Consider the following 23,579-nt stretch of genomic DNA (forward strand, 5'->3'; position numbering starts at 1 on the left):
TACTGAGGGGCATCTGGGCTGGTTCCATATCTTAGCTATGGTGAATAATGCTGCAATAAAATAGTTGTGCTGGTACTTTTCTTATTAAATGAAGAAACAAACCAGGGTCAAACCATAAAACACTGTGCAAAATAACTTACCATTATTATCATTCCATTGCCTATAGTCTGGTGAGGAAAAGTAACTTTCAGTGGTATTACAAACATTGAGAAATACATTGCTACTTACTGGCTGCCTAATTCTAACACACAGTCCATTCGTCATCAGCAAATAGTTGAGGAAAAAGATATTGTACAAACCAGCCCAAGTGTAAAGTACAGAGTTTGAGTAAGAGAGTAATGGGGCTTGGAATAAAAGGCACAAGTTTTTCACTTCTTCACATGGGAAATGAATGAAATCAAAAGACAGAGCAAGTCCTATGTCAGTACTACAGATTGGTCAGGAATATAAAGGACTTTCTGAATGTTCTACAATGGCACAGAGACCTGGATCCCACTTTCTACACACATAAATCTTTCCCACATACTTAAACAGAAGTAAGTGGAGGAGACTTTGACAAGATGTCACTAGCACATCTTTGAGGCCAGGGCCTGAAGTACACCAAGATGCTTCCCTTGGAAGGGGCTACAACACTAAGTTGAACCCTATGAGGCTACATAAAGTGGAAGAATGGAGTTCTTGGTTGGGACAGTCCATCTGGCAAGAGAGAAAGTTGGCAACTGGTGATTGACAATCTAAGAACCTGCTTCTTCACCATTCACTCCACCACACTCCCACTAGTGCTGGTTTTCTAAAACTTCAATGCAAAGTCACATAAATGTCACCAGTTTCTGCCATCTGAACCTGAAGGATTTATGTGGTTCCCCATTCTAGATCCCATCTCAATTCCTACTTCATTATAAGACAGTAAACAAGACACAACTTTGTCTACAATGATGAAGGAAGCAACCTATACTAAATGACTACATATTTAGCTAGGGCTCCCTAATCCTCAAAAAAAACATACTAGTTGATACCTCAGCACACTCAGAGGGCATGGGCTAGCAGCTTTTTCCTCACTAGCCATAGTTTTTCTCCTCACCCAGTACATGCCAGGCATAGCAACAGTCAGTAACAAAGCTGCACCACCTGTATTTATTTTTATAGTTATATAATATAGTTAAGTATCATGTTATCTGATGAAGTATAACAACAAAAATAAAGTTATAGCTCTCTTTAAAAAGTAGATCAAATGGGCTGGGGAGGTGGCTCAGTGGTAGAGTGCTTGCCTTGCATGCATGAGGCCCTGGGTTCGATTCCTCAGCACCACATAAGCAAAAAGAAAAAAAGCCAGAAGTGGCGCTCTGGCTCAAGTGGTAGAGTGCTAGCCTTGAGCTGAAGAGCTGAGGGACAGCGCCCAGGCCCAGAGTTCAGGCCCCACAAGCGGACCCAAACAAACAAACAAAAAAAGTAGGTCAAATGCTTTTAAAGAATCAATATGGATTAACTGCTATGAAAATATGTTCTTAAATTGAATGGAAATCACAGCTGATTCCTTATGAGTACAGCTTATGAAAGAGATGTGGTGTGAATAATCAGTAGGCCCATCTTTAGAGAAAACGCCTTGATCTTACTAAAGCTAAAAGACACTACATTTGGTATGTTTCATTTCAAAACCTCTGTCTATGCCATTTTCTATGATTCCCCACCTAACTAGCTTCTATTAGTTCTAAAAGAATACTACTAAAGACACATCTACAGCTAATAAAAGATATTGTGATTCAAATAGAGAGAACACATCTTAAAATACAAGGAAATGCTCCCTTTCATTTACTACAGGGCAGAGAAGACATTTAGAAAATTTTGGAATATGAGCTATCAGTCCTTAATGACTAATTCTATGAATGGGCAGTTTGCTAAGAAATAGTCTGATGGGGGGGAAGATGGGAAGGGATGGTAAGGGGAAACAAAGGAGGAGGCAACAATGCTTGATAAGAAATGTACTCATTACCTTGTTCATGTAATTGTAACCCCTCTGTACACTACTTTCACAATAAAAAAAAAATAATCTGATGCTTTATACAGAGTCTCAAACAATCTCTGATAGCCACTGAACAAGACTAATGCAGGGTACAGGGACCAAGAAAATGGCGATGAGAAAGTAAGACAAAAATCAGTTTCACACACACACACACACACACACACACACACACACATTTCAGAGATAACTGGCCATTCCAGAGAAAATATTGAATACCCTTGAAATTCTCAAGGTTTAAAATATAAAACACAGGCAAAGTTCTTACTGAACAGCCTTTGGCTAATATCTGCCCAGAAAAAAAAAATTCAGTGAAAACAGGCAAAAAATAAAAATAAAACTTCACTTTTTTAAAATAAAATTTCAATTTTTCAGCAAACTATTTGAACAAATAGTCATCAGAGACACTGGCCATTTGCCAAACAGGTTTTTAATGAATCCACATTGAATGGTGAGCTGAAACAGTTGCTATCATTTGACTATGAAATTCCCAAACAGGCTTATGTGTTAGACACTTGGTCCCCAGCTGGAAGAGCTATTTTGGGAAGTGGTAGGAACTTTAGGAGGTATAGCTTAGCTGGAGAAAGTAGGTCACTGGGCTGTGACTTTAGAGGTTACACCTGGTCCCCTTGCCCTCTTTTCCCTCTCCCTCCCTCTCTCTCTCTCTCTCTGTTTCCTGACTTCCAAAAGGTGAATAGTCATTGCCATATGAGTATGCTTCCAAAGCCATAATGTTCTGCCTCATCAAGAGCCTGGAATCATCTGAGGTAAGGATTGTGGACTGAAACCATAAGCCAACATAAATCTTTTCTCCCTTAAGTTGTTTATGTCCAACATTTTGTCACAGCAATACAATCTGACTGATACCAGGGTGATTCGAGAGCATGCCATGAAGAGCTGTAGCAACTCTCACTGGGAGTTAGGATGGTACCCATATTTGAATGATTCTAATCAAAATATTCATGCTTGTTAATGAAAGGGAGGAGAATATACTGATAACAGGAATTATTTAAAATGTTATTTTATCTATATAATATCTAACCTAGTGTCTTTGTATCATGAGGGAAAGGAATAAAATAATGTACATCATAGAAAACACAAAGGAAACAGCTGATTGTTGTTGATTAGATGAGGATAGTGGTTAAGAAAATGTCAGTTTTCTGTACATGGAGCTGGAAAAATAATGATCATGTTGAAAAAGCCAGAGTTGGAATAGGATAGCATATGGAAGTGATGTCACATACGTGATAGCATTTATAATCTCAAGTACTCAGGAGACAAGGATAAGAGGATGGTGATTTCAAGGCTAGCCTACAAAAAGTTCATGAGACCTTCTCTCAAATTAAATTATAAAATAAAGGCTTAAGGGCATGATCAAGTGATAGAGCACTTGGCTATCAAGCACAAGGCTCTGGATTCAATCCCTAGTACTAAAAAAAAGAGGAAAGAGAAAAAGAAGAGGAGCAAGAAGAAGAGAAAGAGAAAGAGGAGGAAATGCATAAAAAGGAAGAAGGGAAAGAAGATACCTAAATTTATAGAAAGAGTTAATCATATCCATTGATTATAGTAAGCTTATATTCTTGAATACATACATATGTATGTATTGCATACATACAAACACATACAATATGTGTTATTATAATTATTATTTGGGGTATATGTCTATCAGGTGATAGAAATTAGCAAGAAAGAAAAAATAAATATTAAGTTATCAGATAATTTTGAGGTTGCTCTCTACTTGAATATATAGACGTTATTTATTGGTTAATCCATAATCAACAATACTAACAAGGCCTCAAGAAACAACTCCTGAAACTTTTACTGTGTGCTTCAAAACACCATGTGAACAAGAAACACTGCTGCATTCTATGAACTAGTTATTTCAGAATGATTCTTTTCCCCAGATACCACACCAGCCCCACAAAGATAAGAATTGTATCTTACTTTCCCTTTGAGACTGTTCTATGAGCCTAGAGTTAGTCTTAATAAATATTTGTTTACTCTAATTAAACTAGATTTGTCGCTGAAATTCTGTGCCAGTTATGTTATGCTGTGCAACATTGCCAAATTAGTAATTAAACATGGCCATCTTTGGTTTGTTTCAAATTATTTCTTTACTTTTTGTTGTATTTTTTAAATATCCAAAATGCTTTCCTTTCTCACAGCTAGTTCCTACAACTTTCGATTTACAGTATTTTCATATTTCCATAATGACACCTGCTGGTAGGAGAAGAATGGATGAACTGCAGGAATTTTATTTAACTAGCTACAGCCAGCCACAATCCAGGCTGAAACAACTAATTTTCCTGAATATACAAAGAGTAAATCTGAATGGCTCCAAATACCCAAGTTACTAAAAATCTGACAAAATAAGACAAGTGCTAGTTCAATACTATTTTCCAGCCTGAATTAAAATGTATCATCTCTAGACTCTGTCCAAAATGAAATTTAAGGCACAATTTAAAGGCAGTTATAATTGAGGATCTCAAAATTATCATTTGGTTCTATTAGATATTTTACTCCAATTTCAAGTTGTCCTTTAAAATGCAGCTATATATGAGATTATCATTCTTTTAAAAGTTCTCTATTTTTCTATATAACTAACTACAGGATCAAGGTTTAAGTGGCCCAGAAGACAATGAATGGGGCATTTGTCTCAGTGGCAACCTGCAGGTCATCTTGTCCTTGGGGAGTAAACAAAGAGAAACAGCTAGGCAAGCCATTCTTGAAACACTGCTGGAAGCTTAATAGAAGCCCTATGTGTTCTCTAACACCAAACCACAGACATGGCTGCCTGATTCATTGGTCCTACCCTGGAAGCTTCAAGATGGACAAGAACATGCCCCCCTTACAACTTCAAGGCTCACCACACAAGCTGATGCGTAGTAGGCATCAATGAATATTTTTAAACAAATGGGGGCAGGGGTTGAGGTACACAAGTATTCCAGATAAATTTGACCTTGAGTAAACCTTATATAAACACTAAGATATTAACCAGATGAGGTGAGTTCTCTTTGGCAATGCTTGAATGAGTTAAGAATGAGTCAATAATTTAGAAAGCAGGAAAATAAACCAAGTTCCCCACCCCCAAATAAGATATGGAAAAGCTATACGCATACCATTTCTTAAAGCATTGACTGGTAAATATATAACTCGTTAAGACACAAAATGCACATATTTTTTCTTTTTTTAACCAACACTTGCTCTTCATTAAAAAGTCAGTCATGTGTGTCTATAGCAGGGAGAGAGGCAATCTCAAAACAATTTTTCTTTCTAACTGCCTGTAGTGTAAAGTCTACTCTAGCCCTCATTCAGCTGACAGTTCACTTGGGATTGTTTTGTCTTTGTTAGCATGCTAACTTCGTATACTTCCCTGGACTTGCTTCAGCTTGATTGCTTTCACACAGACAAGGAATAGCTTACAGGCAAAATGAGTGAGGTAGACTGTTTCAGATTCTCTATTTCAAAACCATTCCCCTTCCTCTGTAGCAGCAAGGCAAGAGACATAATTATAATGTATATTAATCAAAAGCTGCAATTTGCTTTCAACAAGGAAAACCCTCTGGGCTCTTTTTACTCCTACTGAATGTAGATAATAAATCAATTCAATAAATATGACAAACAATTACTATATTTCAGTGCCCTTGTAGGCACTGACAGAAAGCAGTGTTGGGTTTTGCAAGGAGCTCACAGTCTGCCATCATAATAGCATTGCCTTGCTGTGAGGTCTAAGACAGATTCTACCAGACAATCAGAGGTGACCTGGTATTCCCAGCTCCCAACCCCACCTTACAGAAGATATGTCTGTGTGCTGTGCCTGAGGCATAGGTAAGGAAAAGACCATGCTGTCCAGGGTACCATGGCTCACTAGGACAGACCATGAATGGTAAATTCTACTTCCCTAGTTCCCATCTGACGTAAGGCTTTGCTCACCAATATTTCCGATGAATCTACAGGGGGGGGGGGGGAAGCGGCAGCACTGGTGGCTCATGCCTATAATCCTAGCTTCAGGAGGCTGGATCTGAGGATCAAGGTTCAAAGCCAGCCTAGGCAGGAAAGTCCATGAGACTCCTATCTCCAATTAATCACCTGAAAACTGGAAGTGGAGCTGTGGCTCAAGTGGTAGAGCGCTAGCCTTGAGCTGAACAGCTGAGGGACAGTGCCCAGGCCCAGAGTTCAAGCCTCACTATTGACCAAAAGAGAGAGAGAGAGAGAGAGAAGGAAAGAAAGGAAGGAAGGAAGAAAGAAAGAAGGAAAGAGAAAGAAAGAAAAGAAAAGAGACAAACCTGTATAGTAAAAAATATAGTGACTGAATAATCTAATCCTAGGCTATATGAAATCTATGTGTGTGGATGTGTGTATGTTAAGAGACACACTAAGTTGAAATATTTTTGGCCCTATACACTACCTATACTTCATTTTTTGCTCTGTACCCAGAGAAAATATCACAGTGATTCATCTTGTCAAGGGCTTATTAAAGACAAGAATTGCAGGGGAAGTCCCAACTCTCTGATACCCTTACATCAAACTTCATTTTGAAAAGAAATCATTTCCCTGACTGGATCCCTGATCTACCATAAACTTGTGAACCACTGGTGAGAGGTCAGGAGAAAACGAAAATGACATTTACTGAATGCTAATCACATACCAAGCACTAGAGTAAGTGCTCCTTTAAATCTCACAACAATCCTGGGAAAGTTTATAACCCATATTTTTCCGCCAAAGAAACTGGAGTTCAGAGAGGCTAAGGAGTTTCTTGAAGCCACGCAACTTGAAAGTGACAGAATCAAGGTATTTTTTCTGTTATATCATGCCACTTTGTCCCTATACATGTACTACACTGTTACTGCAGTGTACTGCTACTGCTGACACACCTGATGTAAGTGTGTGGTAATGTAGGTCCAGGTTTTATGAAGCCTAAATTTTATGATGATCTTGCCAGGATTGAGAACATCTGGCCTGTGGGCCAGATAAGGTCTATGAACTCATTTGATACATGTCATCAGCTGCTCAAGACCCATCAGCCTGTCCTGATAATTTTGTGTGGCTCTGGAGGCAAAAAGTTTCCCCACACTGCCAGCGGGGGAAAAGACAAACATGTATAAATCATTTATATTTATTGAAAATGAATACAGAAATTATACAAATTACACTGGATTTGATCTGTGTGTGTACACACCCGCACTAGTCCTGAGGTTTGAACTCAGGGTCTGGCTGCTATCCATGAGCGTTTTTGCTCAAGGCTACCAATTCTACCACTTGACCTGCAGCTCCATTTCTTCTGACTTTTTGTTGGTTAATTAGATCTAAAAGTCTCACAGACTTTCTTGCCTGAGAAATTGTCATCCTCAGATCTCAGCCTCCTGATTAGCTACAATCACAGGTATGATTCACCAACACATGGCAAATTAAACACTTTTTTGTTGTTGTTGGTCATGGGGCTTGAACTCTGGGCCTGGGCACTGTCCCTCAGCTCTTCAGCTCAAGGCTAGCACTCTACCACTTGAGCCACTGTGCCATTTCCTGTTTTCTGAGTGATTTTATTGGAGATAAGAGTCTCAAAGACTTTCCTGTCTGGGCTGGCTTTAAACTGCAATCCTCAGATCTCAGCCTAGCCTCCTGAGTAGCTAGGATTACAGGTGTGAGCCACTGGTGCCCAGCTCGGGCAAACACTTTTAAAACAGATAAATGGCACAAATATTTTCTTTCAATTTACACATCTGACTTCTAATAGAGATAGTGAAAATATCTGCCTTACCTGAAGTTGGGTATGAACAATGATTCTGGGGGAAAAAATCATATAAAATTAACCTGAAATGGGGGTTGGAAAGGTGGCTCAGTGATAAAGTGTTTTCCTTGCATTCATGGGCTTGATTCCTTAGCACCACATAAGCAGAAAAAGCCGGAAGGGGTGCTATGGCTCAAGTGGTAGAGAGCTAGCCTTGAGCTGAAGAGCTGAGGGACAACGCCCAGTCCTAGAATTCAGACCCCCACAACCAACCAAAAATAAAAATAAAAAATTAACCTGAAATTAAGACATATTCAAAAACTATTGAAATCATACTATACTGTGCTGAGCTACATGATTGGATTACTAAGTTCCTCTTGGACTGCAAATAATGATATTGATTAATACATGTGAGGGCCTCCTTTCTAAGGACCTCTCTCTTGCTTTGGTGGCAATTGGGCATGCTTGCTCTTCTAGAACTGGGCTTTACTAGGACAAGATGTAGGACATACAATGAGATGAACTCTAGAGTGGGAATGCTAAAAGCAGTCATGTACTTACACAAATGCTCTTGCTACACTGCCTTCAAGGATTCTAATCAACTCTATTCCTCACCACTTTCATGAAAAAGGAAAGAAGATTAACTGTTTATGATTATAGACTTAACATTATCAGTTGGTATCAGTAGTATTGCTCAGAAGTTTATGTTTTCTGAAGGTAATTTTCTACCGTTAACCTCCTCAAATCTGGCTTTCAACCTTATTTTTCTTCACTACCCCTTTATTTCCAGTGATAAGACCCTTAGATCTGGCTCAGATCTCTGGACTTCATCCCTGCTACCACCTGGGTAAGTGGTTCACTATGTGATAGAATTATTCCTAGGAGTCATCTCTCATCCAGATGCTACAAAAAGCGAGTTCAAATGATACTAAAATATCACACTAAACTACATCTACCACCAATTCAGCTTCCTCTACCCAGCCCCAAATTATGCCTATACTCTGATAAAAGGCAACATGAGGCAAAATGATGATAAAGATTCAGTAGAAAAAGAAGGTGATTTGAAAGACCATTATTTAAATCCTCTTGCCTCTACAAAATTTACATGGGACCATGCACCACATGCTTCAGAGCCTTCATTAGATGGCCTGAGATTGACTGCTCCTCTAGCATGCTTCATATCATAGGAAAGCAGAGCTGGAAGAGAAGCAATACATGGCCAAGAGGACATCTGATGAGTCTAATAAGGTCTCTGGGGGCCCCTATACATCAGACAAGACTTGGTCTGATGCTAACTCTGTGTGAGAGCAAATGCCTGACAATCACTCTGTGCCAGTGATTTTTTTTTCCAGTCATGGGGCTTGAACTTAGGGACTGGGCACTGTTTCTGAGCTTCTTTTGCTCAAGGATAGCACTCTACCACTTGAACCACAGTGCCACTTCTGGCTTTTTCTGTTTATGTGGTAATAAGGAATCAAACCCAGGGCTTATGCAAGGCAAGCACTCTACCACTAAGCCATATTCCCAGTCCTGTGCGATGATTTTAATAAATCACAATAAACCAAATCAACTAAGACCCTTCCAGAAATATCTCTGCTTAAATCTGCTGTAAAAGAATCAGAGATCAAGAATGGGGATTGGGCTCAGTGATGTGGCACTTGCCTGGAATGTACAAGACTCTGGGTTCCATCCCCTAGCATTATGAAAAATAAATAAATAATTTTTAAATGTATGCAAGAAGTAAGATGGAGACTACTATAGCACAGTTCAATAACTAAGATCAGCCTTTGGGCTTTTGTACTAGTTTCCTATATTGCACACATATTTAAAATGGGCCTCTATAGAAAAATAGCCATGCTGCTCACTGTATGTGTTCGAAGAGCCGCATCCCATGTGAGCTCATCAAAGCTTAAATTATTTTTTCTTCAAGGACTAAGGAAACAAATACGATCTCTGACAAAAAGACAGTACAAGGTCTTTTTATTCTCTTGGATATCACTTGTAGCATTGATCCTTCAAAGGCAATATCCATTAACTTTAGTTCCAAAGACATACAAAATTGACCCATAGGATGTTAAGCCTTCACTTCTTTGCCTCATATAAATAACTTCTTTTCCCTCCTTGTGTTACCTGAGTTGGGTAGTGTGGACTAGACACTTTGGAAATTGTTTCCTCCCAAATTTGCAAAGAAATCATGCAATCTTGCAGTCCAGGTAGAAGCTTCATACCAATCCCTAGAAGTAAATGCAGACTTTTCTAAGAGCTTCTGATTAAAAATAAGCAAACAAAACCATTGTGTCAGTTAGATCATGTCTTTTTGGCCACAAGGCTAGTTTACAAAGGAAAACTAAGAAAAATTTTATTCTTGGCTATCATGTATCAGGAAGTTCCCTATATACTTCGTACAGCCTTTTAATGTATACAGTATTATTTGTATTTTATAGGTGAGGAAGCTGAGCCTCAAAGAGATTAAGGTATTTTCTCCAAGGTACTGTAGTTATGCAGAGGCAAATGTAGTACTCATACAATGTAAAATGTTCAGCTCCTGCCTCTTCCTGACTTGAGACAGGCAGGTGCTCTTTCCTCTTCATTAAATAGGGATAAGAGTAGTAACCAGCTTGGAAAAGCGTTGCAAAGGCTGAATGAGTTGTGGATATAAAAGATCATTGCTTAGCTAGGAGCTGGTGTCTCACAACTCTAATCTTAACTACTCTGAAAGCTAAGACCTGGAGGATCTCCTCCAAGCCAGATCAAACAGAAAAGTCCACAAGATTCCATATCTAATATACCAGAAAAAAAAAATGCTTGACTTGAGGTATGGCTTAAGTAGCCAAGTGACAGCTATGAACAAATAAGCCCTGAACTCAAGGCCCTGAGCTCAAGTCATGGTAAGGTCAGCACTTTAAAATGCTCACTAGATGCTCATGGCTCACCCCTATAATCCTAGCTACTCAGGAGGCTGGCTGAGGGCCACAGTTCAAAGCCAGACCAGATAAGAAAGTCTGTTAGTCTCTTGTCTCTAACCACCAAAAAGCTGGAAGTGGAGTTGTAGCTTGAGTGGTAGAGCCCTAGCCTTGAGCAAAAAAGCTCAGGGACAGCACCCAGGCCCTAAGTTCAAGCTCTGGGACTGGCACACATGCACGTGTGTGTGTGGGTGCGTACACCCCCCCCACACACACACACAGACAAATGCACAATAGTTTTCATTACCTTCCTTTCCTCAAGCTCTTCAGATGCAGAGGCTACATCCTTTCCTTTTTCAATTTTGCACATACCTGGAAGTCAGAAAATATCTGCGGAAATTAATTCTTCCCTTTCCAGTCCTTTTTGGGGACAGCTGACATGTTGTTTTCCACAGTAATCATTATATCTAATATATTTTTAAAGTCTTATTTCAACAGATTGAATAGATTTTTTAAATCTCACAGGACAATGCAAATAAAGTAGGGCATGCATGTGGAAAACAATTGAAAATATATTAAAACATCAGTTCCAGCCTCTCTTTTTCATTTAAAAAAACAGTAAGGGTTGGGGCTGTAGTGTAGTGATAGAGCCCTTGCTTAAATGTCTGAGACCCTTGATTCAATCTCCAGTGCCACAAAAAAAGTAAGTGCCTTGTGTAAATGAAATTATGAACAAGCAATTTTAAAACAAAAACTTGAGTAGCACTGTGCTCCTGTTAGAGACATGAATGACCAGTCAGCTAAGATTACTTTGACCCAATGAGGTGAACCAATAAGGCTTGGTTTCTAGGGCTCCAAATCAGCTTCTAGGATAGCAGCCAAGGCACATAAATGCCATATGTGAAGGAACACAACTGGTCCACTTCTCTCCACTTCTATGTCCATCGTCCTCATCTAAGTCATAATATCTAGCTTGGAATTCTGCAGTGGCCTCCCTGATCTGCTCCTGCTCTGGACCCTTTCATCCTTTCTCACACTGCAGCCAGAGAAAGCTTTTGAAAATCACAGCAGATCATGTTGGACTCCTGGCCTCACATCGTTCTTAGAATCAAACAAAATTCTTCATATTTTATATAAATGTACGCACACATCATAAAGGTGTACAGTTTTGAAGAAATAAATTCTTCCTTATGTTTTGGAAAGCCTAATGGGATCTGGCCCTGTTTGCTTCTTTCCTCAGTGAGTACATAAATACATGAATGAGTGAAAGGGAGATAACAATGTGCTACCTAGCCGGGGTAAAGCGCAGAAGGCCTCTCATAAGAGATGATTGTTATCACTCTAATCTAACCTTTTTGGAAGGTGTTGGCTGTGTACAGAACACAAAAGTCAACCTTTGTTCTTCAAGAGTTATATTCCAGGATGTAGTTTTCCAGATATGGAGGCAAGAGACGGTTTTATTATGCATCACACATTCCCTTCCCTTTCTAACAGAGTCAATGGTATGCAGAGAGCTATGGAACACTTGTGAGAATGAAAGTAGAAACATTAGGAAGAAGTATATAGAAGGAAGGAAGAAATAAGTCAGTAAAACATAAGGAACAAGGCAAAGATCAGAGAAGAAAAACAATAAAGAGAAAAGAGGAATCCATGTGTGACTCTTGGTCACTTCCTGCCTGAGACAGCTAATGTAAGACTTAGATGGAACTCATTTGAAAAACCAGAAATCAGGTGAGCCTCTGGACCTGAACAGACCCATGATGGGTATGGGGTCTAATAGCTAAAACAAACCATAGGGACACTAGGTTCTTTGTGTAGATAAATAAACAGAAGGCAAGGGCTATAGTGGATAATATTCCACCATTACTGGCTTTATTTGTCTCCACTTCTGAGAACAATTTTCCAATCAGTTCCCAAATTTTCACACATAGACTATGTAAAAGCAACATTGGCTAACAGAGGCTAAAGATGAGTAAGCTTTCCTTTGTTCTATCTCCCTTTTTATAGGGTTTCAGAGTCATCCACCCTAAAAGAGAAAGAGAGAGAGAGAGATTGAGACTGAGATTGTAGGAAATCTGGCTCTTTAAATAATCTCACTGATCCTTTTCCTAAGATAGTAAAACATTAGAAGTATATGCATATTAGACTGTCAATTTCATTATTTATTTGTTCAATAATGTTCTGTCTCTTTAATAAATTATACATTCCTTGAAAGGAGAAATCATGTACAGTCATCCCTTGGGTAGAGGACAGGTTCCAGGAGCCTTACATGTACCAGAATTCTCAGATGTTCATATAACATTACACAAACTAGTGTAACATTTGCATATAACCTAGCCACATTCTCTCACGCACTTTAAATCATCTCTAAATTATTTATAATATCTAATATAATATAAAGGCTCTGTAAATAGCTGCTATACTGTATTTGTAAGAATCAATGACAAAGCATTAAGAAAAAAATTTGAGATGAACTTGATCATCTCAATATCATTATAAAATATCATTATAAAAGTCCTTTTCAGAATGATTATACATGAATAAAAATTAAAGCTATTTGCAAAAAGAATCAATGACAAGGAAAAATGCCTGTCTATTTTCAGCGCAGATGCAATTTGAATATTTGAATATTTTGAATATTTGCAAACCACACTACATGGACACAGAAGTCATGGATTCAGAGAGCCAAGTATATTTCTTCTTTGATGTTTAACCCTCTTCCATTTTGTAACTATGACAAGCACAGTATCCAAAACACAGCAAGCACTACAGTAAAACTCACTACTCAAAAATGATATTGATTACTTTTTTTTTATTACTTTTTTTTTTTTGCTGGTCCTGGGTGTTATCCTTCAGCCTGTTTATGCTCAAGTCTCTACCATGTGAGCCACAGTGCCACTTCCAGCTTTTTTGAGTAGTTTATTGGAGATAGGAATCTCACAGGGACTTTTCTGCCTAGGCTGGCTTTGAACTGCAATCCTCAGATCTCAGCCTCCTGAGTATAGTAGTTTGGATTACAGGTGTGAGCCAGCTTTATTGTCCTTTTAAAAATTTATCTTAAAAAAATATCTTTATTAGACTTGGTTAGAACTCACTGGTAGAGCATCTGCCTAGCATGCACAGTACCATGGGTTCTATCTCCAATGAGAAAGAGAGAGGAGTGGAGGGATAGGAAGTTTTTGTTGCCCCTTCCAAAAGTTCTTTCTAAAGGACATGAGAATTTATCATTTAACATAAGAGAAGCTGAGAATGAATCACAGCTAAGATGTCAACAGCAATTTCAATATGTCAATACAGTCCACTTCCTCATCTGGATAGCTGGTCAACATAACAAAAAAACATCCTGATACACCATGATGTGATAATAATAGTTTATTCCGTTGCCATGTAAACACTGAGGAACTAGTACATCAATAGATGTACTGGAAATACTGATCCAAAATTCTAAAAATATCACTTCCTTTCCTCTTCAAGAAGCAATTTTCCAGGTTAATACAAATATGCAAGGAAAAGTGCTGAAGCTCCTCAGTACTGAAGCCGCCTAAGATTCATAAATTCATTCACTGGATGTCCTAACTTCTCACACATGTGAGAACTGGACTGAGCTGTCATAGCCATTGCTCGCTTACTAATTCTTAAAGAAATATAGCAGAGTCTAAGGCTGTGATGACCACTCCTTCTTCTTAGACCATGACAGGAATCACTAGATGAGGGAATTGTTTTGCCTGGACCTGGCCTCAGAGTTTCTCTTGGCCTCCAAGTTTCCCAGCCAGCCTGAAGCAAACCCAATGAAGACTTTATAGGTAGCTTTTCCCTATACCTGAGCTAAGACCTTCTGACCAGACATGAAAATAATAGAGATCAAACTCCAAATCAGACTATGAAATAGACTACACTTGTCTTCATTAACCCTTAAGCCTTCTTTACAAAAATATTCCCAATGTTTCTATGGGTCCCATCTTCCCCAATTTCCCCCTCAAAAAAAAAGCCTTCATTCTAGGATTTTATGTTAAGTCAACAGTCAAAATTCCATTTGTATGCCTGCAACTGGCCTGACTTCAACAGAAGACCTAGGACTGTGCTCCCCTCCTTCTTCTCCATTAACCTGGGATGCTCATGGCCTAATTTACCCAAGATTCTTTCTTTTAGTTCCATAGATAACTACTTAGCCTAACAAACATCTCAATTAATATGCTAATGTTCTACAGGAACTTATTTGCATGTAGAAGCACTGGAAACAATGCTTCCTATTCTTCTACCCAATCAGAATGCCACTGATTGGAGAAACTTTCAGACCTTAATGTTAATTGGTTAGAAGACCGATTTGGGAGCCAGTTAAAGTGATGCCAATACTATCTCCTTAATTTTCTCTCCCAGCTGTCCACTCCACAGTTTTTCAATCAGTCATTGCCCCCAGGCTTTTCTAGATCCATTTTAACTAACCAATTTAACCATCTTACCAGAACAACAACAGCCAAAAAAAGACATCTCAAAATTCCCAAGAAAAATTATAGTAGTTGAAAAAGAAATTTCTTATTTTTTGGGGGGGGGGTCCGGTTGTGGGGCCTGAACTCTGGGCCTGGGCACTGTCCCTCAGCTCTTCAGCTCAAGGCTAGCGCTCTCCACTTGAGCCACAGCACCACTTCCAGCTTTTTTCTTTTTGTTTATGTGGTACTGAGGAATCGAACCCAGGGCCTCTGGCATGCAAGGCAAGTGCTCTACCACTGAGCCACCTTCCCAACCCCAAGAAGTTTCTTATTTTTATGGACATATGTCAACAGGAAAAGTTTGGTAGGAACACTGCCTTTCCCCAGTTGGGGGTAAAGGGAGAGATAACCTCTCTGCAATCATTAACCTAGTACCTTCCAGAAGCTGAATAAGTTAGCTATTGAATACCACAGGGGGTGGGTGACTTTTTTTACCAGATCTAAATAGGTCCAGACAACAAGGAGTGGGTGGAGATGAGGGTGTATTTTCATTTCTTTCACAAGCTCTATTCTCTGTAGACTGGTTGTTTCTCAAACTACACACATACACACACACACACACACACATGCACACACACACACACACACACACACACATGCACACACACTTTAACTGTGTGAGTATTTTTGTGGTATTTTATTATTCACTTTCAATAATGCAACTCAAAAAATGACTTACAGGATTACAGGAATGTAGCATAAAATTTCTAATACAATTCAATAATTCTTAAGTAAAAACATGAACTGCACCAAATGCAGCTATCTTGTATACTGGCAGAAAACGGCTGAGTCCAATTAGGTGAAAATGCAAGGGAACTGTTTAGATAAGTTCCTCACCAACCTTTCCTTGGATCACACAATAGAAGATGCTGAAGATCAAGATCATAGTCATTTCAAACCAGTTTTCTGATTATGAAATATGCTTTTTAAGTTAGATCCAGACAACACTCTCTGTCCTTGTTCATACAGTAGAACAGCATTACAAGAGTTGTTCCTAAGAGGCAACACAGAAACTACTTCCCAACTACAATGTGTACATTCCAGGTGAAGCTACAGAAAATTTTTAATATAAATTGACTCCTGAAAAATGGTTTCAGAATGAAAAAATATTCTAGATATGCCACTCCAACCTCAGTTGGTGGATCCTGACTTACTAAATACAATTCTCTCTTTCTTTTTTTTTTTGTCGGTCATGGGGCTTGAACTCTGGGGCCTGGGTGCTGTCCCTCAGCTCTTCAGCTCAAAGCAAGTGCTCTACCACTTGAGCTACAGCGCCACTTCCGTATTTTTTTTATTTTGTCAGACATGGGGCTTGAACTCTGAGCCTGGGTACTGTCCCTCAGCTCTTCAGCTCAAGGCAAGCGCTCAAGCACTTGAGCCACAGCGCCACTTTCGGTTTTCTAGTGGTTTACTGGAGATAAAAGTTTCACAGACTTTCCTGTCCAGGCTGGCTTTGAATTGTGATCCTTAGATCTCAGCCTCCTGAGTAGCTAGGATTATAGGCATGAACCACCGGCACCCTGTGCAATTCTCTTTCTTATACACTTCTTCAGTTATAATAGGTACCCAAAGAAATATTTGATAAGTGAAGAAATTAATAAGAATCTACATTTCACTTTCCTTAAATACACAATTTCTCTTTTACTTATTATTCACAATCATTACGACAGTTTCTCTTTTGAAATGTTTTTAAGATTTTTATTTTCCAAACAAGTAGTAGTTAAATATCTGTGCGGGGCTGGGAAGGTGGCTCAATGGTAGAGCGCTTGCCTTGCATGCCTGAGGCCCTGAGTTTGAGTCCTCAACACCACATAAGCAAAAAGAAAAGAAGCTGGAAGTGGCACTGTGGCTCAAGTGGTAGAGCGCTAGCCTTGAGCTGAAGAGCTGAGGGACAGTGCCCAGGCCCAGAGTTCAGGCCCCATGACCATACCCAAAAAATAAATAAATATCTGTGCATCTGTTCCATTTAGGCACAACATCATTTTCCCAGTCTATAAATTTTATAAAATGCAAAAATCCTGCCAGTGTAAGTCATTAGAAAACAATAAAAACACATAAGCTTTGTGTTTACCCCACATTCTGCTTCATAGCCCAACCAAGGATCATAATGACAATTTCCCTCTCATGATGCATCAAATAGTTTATTTTTCAAATACAATTTATCTGACAGATATAGCAATGGTTTGGAAATGTTTTCCTTCCTGCTACTCTCTGCCATGGTTTCACCTGGATGTAGTTCAAGTAGATGCCTTCTCACTTTTTCACAAGTAACCTGTTTTTGTAAAAGTTTGGAGAAAAAAAAAAAAACTTTGAAAAAGAACTATAAAACGTTTTCACTGTCAATAGGAAAAAAAAATGGGTTGCTTAAGCCAGACATAGCTCCCTGTAGAGCTAACCTTTTGATCCTGGAATCCTTTCATGCACTTAAGTCTTCACCAGAGTCAATGGGAATGTTGTGCATGTGAGGGCAGCAGGATCAAGTTCAGCCTCTTCTTTAGTACTCCATAGTCATGTGGGGTAGCCAGCTGAATCTAGTTTAGTTTAAAAAAAAACTCTTTCCTTATGCTTTGAAGTTCTGGGGCAGTGTAATAATATCAGAATTTGCAGGAGGTTATTTTGCATAATCCTTAATAAGTTATTCTTATGGCTTCAAAAAGTCAATGGGATAACAAAAGCGAGAACCCCCAGCATCCATACATTGTTTGTTTGTTTTTAAGTGCTGTATAAAAAAATGATTTGACATGCAGTTCAGGAAGATGTGTGATCACAAGATGATCCAACTGTGTGTCCAGAGTGAATTGTACCTAAAACTATTTCTAATAGGTGGATTTTTGCCTTACTTGTTAAAGAAAAATATATAGCATAACAGTCCTAAAAGTAAATATGAAAAAATTCTAGGAAAATAAAATGGTGGTTAACAGGGCCTGGGAAAAAAGGTGGATGGAAAATTGGTGTTTAAAGGGCTCAGAATTTTACTTTTTCAAGATGCAAAAAGTTCTGGAGATAGATGGTGGTGATGTTGCAGAAAATTTGTCTCTGAGGGGAGAGTAGTTGTAGAGGTGGGAGGGAAGGGATGGTGGGGGGAAACAAAGGAGGAGGCAATAGGAAATGTACTCATTACCTTGCTCATGTAACTGTAACCCCTCTGTACAGCATTTTTTTTTTGGTCCAGTCATGGGGCCTGAATCTGGGCCTGGGCACTGTCCCTCAGCTCTTCAGCTCAAGGCTAGCGCTCTACCACTTGAGCCACAACGCCCCTTCTGGCTTTTTTCTTTTTTGCTTATGTGGTGCTGAGGAATCGAACCCAGGGCCTCAGGCATGCAAGGCAAGTGCTCTACCACTGAGCCATCTTCCCAGCCCTCTGTACAGCATTTTTACAACAAAAAAAAAATTTAAAAAGTGTCTCTACGTAATGCCACTGAGTCATAAATACATAAGTTTTAAGTATATATATATATATATATATATATATTACCATAATTTTTTAAATATTAAAAAGTTGTTTCTTTTTTAAAAAAGTCTCAAAAGTTTGCACTGTTTAGCATCAGGAAAATTAGAAGTCTGTCAACTGGACAATTCCTACATGGTTAGCATTCACTTATCCTTCAAGTGAATATAAAACGCTCTGATTAAAAACAAAGAAGATGGATGGAGGGTATGGATTAAGTATCCCTGTGACTCATTTAACTACTTGAATAGAAACAAGGCACTATTTTCTTCAAGAATCCTTAACACATTGGGCTGGGAATGTGGCTTAGTGGTAGAATGCTTGCCTAGCATGCATGAAGCCCTGGGTTTGCATTCCTCAACACCACATAAACAGAAAAAGCCAGAAGTGGCGCTGTTACTCAAGTGGGTGAGCGCTAACCTTGAGTAAAATGAAGCCCAGGAACAGTTCTCAGGCCCTGAGTTCAAGCTTCAGGACTGGCAAAAAGAAAAAAGAAGAATCCTTAACACATTTACCCAGTAAGCACACAAGTACTCATCAAAGGGGACTATTTTTTCCAAGGAAGACCAAAAGGCTGCTCACTGTACTTCCACACCACACAGCCAAGTAGAAATGGTCCTAAAGAAGGAACAAGCAGTTAACCCAGAAGCCACAAAGTCTTTCTACTGCCAGATCACTGTATTATTACCCAAAAACTGAGCTTCCATTTTCTGGCATTTTGGCCTTGTCAATGAGAATTTACCACCATTGCATCATCTGCCTGCACAATATCATGTTTCATTATCAGTTTTGTGGAAGGCACTAAAACCCCTGTTTTAGTATGATCATATGAATATGGTTATTCATATCAAGAATTTGGCAGCAATTTGAATGGCATTTGTAAGTCTGAAAAAATTTATAGCTTTGTGCTTGGCACTTTGGGCTCATGCCTATAATCCTAGCTATTTAAGAGGTTGAGATCTGAGGATCAATGTTCAAAGTCAGGTCAGGCAGACAAATGTACCTATCTCTGATTAATTAGTAAAAAGCCAGAACTGGAGGCATAGAGGCATAGCTCAAATGGGGGAGCAGTAGCTGTGAGTTGAAAAAGCTGAACAAAGCCCTGAGTTCAAGTCTCAGTAATGGCACAAAAAAGAAGTATCCTTATTATGTAAGTAAAGTACCACCATTAAATATGAGTATCCAAGCACAAATACAAATTCAACACTGTACTTACTAGTTGGAAATGTCAGGGAAGGTGGCTCAGTGGTAGAGTGCTTGCCTCACATGAATGAGGTCCTGGGTTCAATTCCTCAGCACCACATAAACAGAAAAAGCTGGAAGTGGGTGCTGTGGCTCAAGTGGTAGAGCGCTAGCCTTGAGCTGAAGAGCTGAGGGACAGCACTCAGGCCCAGAGTTCAAGCCCCATGACCAACAACAAAAAAAAGAAAAAGAAACGTCATTTTAATGTACACTATATGTAAGATGAATTTGTTTTTCCTCCAATTTTTATATCTAGCTATTGGACAACCTAACCTTTACTTCCAAATAACTTTTTCCTTTTTAAACAATCTCTCAACTTTAGTAATGGTCCTCAGACAAAAAGATATTGCACTTTGCTATTTTTGAAAAATGAGAAGTATGGGTTCATATGTTCCTTTATCCATAATTCAACTCAAAGCAGTATGTTGGAGTAGGGATGTAGCTCAGTCAGAGAGCACTTGGCTAGCACACAAAAAGCCATGGGCTTAAACTCAGCACTAAAATAACAAAGAAAGAATTTTGTTTCCTGAATGGGAATATATACCTAAGGATTATAAAATTAAATAATAAAACAAAAAAATCTCTGGTGCTTCCAGAGAAAAACATCAGAAAAAGAACAGCAATGCATAATGCTCAGAGTCAATGGCTCACACCTGTAATACTAACTACTTGGGAGGCTGAGATTTGGAGGATGAGGGTTCAAGGCCACCCCAATCAGGAAAGTTTGTGAGACCCCCTTCTCACCCCACAGTCAAGCTTAGTAGCATGTATTATCATCCTAAACTACATGGGAGAATGAGATTGGAAAGGTCATAGACCAGACCAGGCAGAAAAGTCCACAAGATACTATCTTGGATGCAGTAGCACACATCTGTGATCCCAGCTACAAAGGAAAGCCTAAAGTAGATAGATCAAGTGCATCTCGGGTGTGCACACAAACAGGAAGTAAGACTATTTAAAAAATGAAATAAACCTCCAGGCATTAGTAGTTCATGCCTGTAATTCTAGCTACTCAGGAGACTGCTATCTGAGGATCCTGGATAAAACTAGTCTGGGCAAGAAAGTCCATGAGATCTTATCTCTAAACAAATTAGAAGTGGAGCTGTGGCTTTAGTGGTAGAGCACTAGCCTTCACAAGACAATATGTTAGAAATTATCTGTACAACTTGGGGGGAGGGGCTGGGGGAAGGGAAAGTGGGAGCAAAATGAGGGAGGGGGTAACAAGTTCAACAAGAAATGTACTCACTACCTTACGTATGTAACTGTAATCCCTATTTATATCACCTTGACAATAAAATTTTTAAAAAGTTATAAAAAATGTTATAAAGCCAGGCACTAGTGGCTCACCCTGTAATCCTAGCTACTTAGGAGGCTGAGATATGAGGATCACGATTCAAAGATAGCCTGGGCAGGAAAGTCCATGAGAGTCTTTTTTTTTTATTTAAATTTTATTTTATTTGTGAACATGCTGTACAGAGGAGTTACAATTACATGGGCAGGATAATGCGTACATTTCTTACCAAGCATTGCAGCCTCCTCCTTTGTTTACCCTTCACATCCCTTCCCAGCCTCCCCCCTCCCCCCTAATCCCAATCCTTCTCCTTCCCTCCCCTTCCCCGCCCCCCCCCACCCAGCAAAGAGCTGAAGGAAGTCAGGGAGACCACAAAGGGAATGCTGAATGGAACCCAACAGAAGGAATGGGAGTCCAAAGAAACCATAACCAATCAACTAAGTGATTTGAGAACAAACACTGAACACCAAATTAAGGAAGTAAAGAAATTCATACAAGACCTAAAACAGAGCTTCAACAAAGAACTTGAAGCCATCAAAGCTGACCAATTAGAAGGAAAAGAGATAAAAAACAAAGTAGAGAGTCTTGACAGCAGGTTAGACCATGCAGAAGATCGAATCTCAGGGATTGAAGACACCCTAGATATTATAGAGAAAGAACATACAACTCAAGACAAGTCCAAGAAATATGATAGATCTATCCAACACCTGGAAGACACCATCAGAAGGCCTAATCTAAGGATAATGGGTGTAGAGGAGCACTTAGAAACAGAAGTTAATGGTCTAGGAAATTTGTTTAACAGGATCCTAGCAGAGAACTTCCCAAACATACAAAAAGATAGGCCTATTCAGATACAAGAAGCTTTTAGAACCCCAAATAGACCAGACCAGAACAGGACATCACACCAACACATTATAATCCACACAGGATCAACTCAGACCAAGGAAAAGATCCTTAAAGCTGTCATGAGAGTCTTATCTCCAATTAACCACCAGAAAACCAGAAGTGTTTTGTGGCTTAAGTGGTACAGCACTAGCCTTGAGCTGAAGAGCACAGGGACAGCAAGCCCAGAATTCAAGCCTCACGACTGACCAAAAAAAAAAAAAAAGCTCAGGGACAACGCCCAAACACCAAGATCAAGCCTCAGCCCAGGACATAAACACCACACACACACAAATAACTAAAATCAGGGCTGATGCATAATGGCTGGTGAATACACAAATAGAAGCTCACCTTTGTGTGCAATGAAAATAAGTCAAACCAGTAAGCAATCTTTCTATCAGAATGACAAACTCAAAAAGATTGACAACAATGAATATGGGGGAGAATACATGGAAACAGGCACTTTTGTGTGTTGTTTGATGATAGTGCATGGCTTGTACATAAATTTAGTAATTTGGTGAGTTTATCACTATCAAACTATTAAATGGTTCTCTTTTGAGCAACTTTTGAGACGTTTTCCTTTAAACCAATCATTGCATATGTGTAAAAAGGGATGTTTGGGGGCTGGGAAGGTGGCTCATTGGTAGAGCGCTTGCCTTGCATGCCTGAGGCCCTGGGTTCGATTCCCCAGCACCACATAAACAAAAAGAAAAAAAAGCCGGAAGTGGCACTGTGGCTCAAATGGTAGAGCACTAGCCTTGAGCTGAAGAGCTGAGGGACAGTGCCCAGGCCCAGAGTTCAGGCCCCATGACCGGACCCCAAAAAAAAGGGGGATGTGTGTATAAGCAAAAGAATATTCAGTGTAGTATCATTTAGATTAGGGAAAACCATATCCAGCAATAAAACATTGATTAAACAAATTATTGGTGATTTATTCAACAATCATTGGCTGAGGCCTATGAAGTGGTAGGCAGTATTGTATTATAAGATACATAATGTGGACTGGGAATGTGGCTTAGAGGTAGAGTGCTTGCCTAGCATGCATGAAGCCCTGGGCTTGATTCCTCAGTACCACATAAACAGCAAAGGCAAGAAGTAGCACTGTGGCTCAAGTGGTGGAGTGCTGGCTTTGAACAAAAGAAGCGCAGGGGCAGTAAAAGATACATAATATATCCATTAAAATAATGAGGTAGAGCTATCATTATTAGTCTGGGAAAAGATTAGTAAATGGCTTGTGTATTATGATAGCATTTACATAAAATTATGTATTTACTCATACATTCCTATATAACCTATGTACATATATTTACATGTGAACATGTATGCACTGTGAGATTCCTACAAGGATAGTGCCAAAATTGCCAGTATTTGCAAAGATTTTTGTTACTGTTGTCAGTCTATTTTTCCATCTTTGTGGGTAGTTTTGAGTATTTTACAATAAAACTAAGTAATTTTATAATTTTTATATCGAGGTAGGTTTATTTTGAAGGAGGAAAAAGAGAATTGTTGATACAATGTAATCTTATTAACATGCAGAAGAAAAATACCTGCCAGCCACAAAATTCCAGAAATTCAGCTGCA

The sequence above is a fragment of the Dipodomys ordii genome, unplaced genomic scaffold, assembly GCF_000151885.1.
Source record: "Dipodomys ordii isolate 6190 unplaced genomic scaffold, Dord_2.0 Scaffold197, whole genome shotgun sequence".
Taxonomy (NCBI): domain Eukaryota; kingdom Metazoa; phylum Chordata; class Mammalia; order Rodentia; family Heteromyidae; genus Dipodomys; species Dipodomys ordii.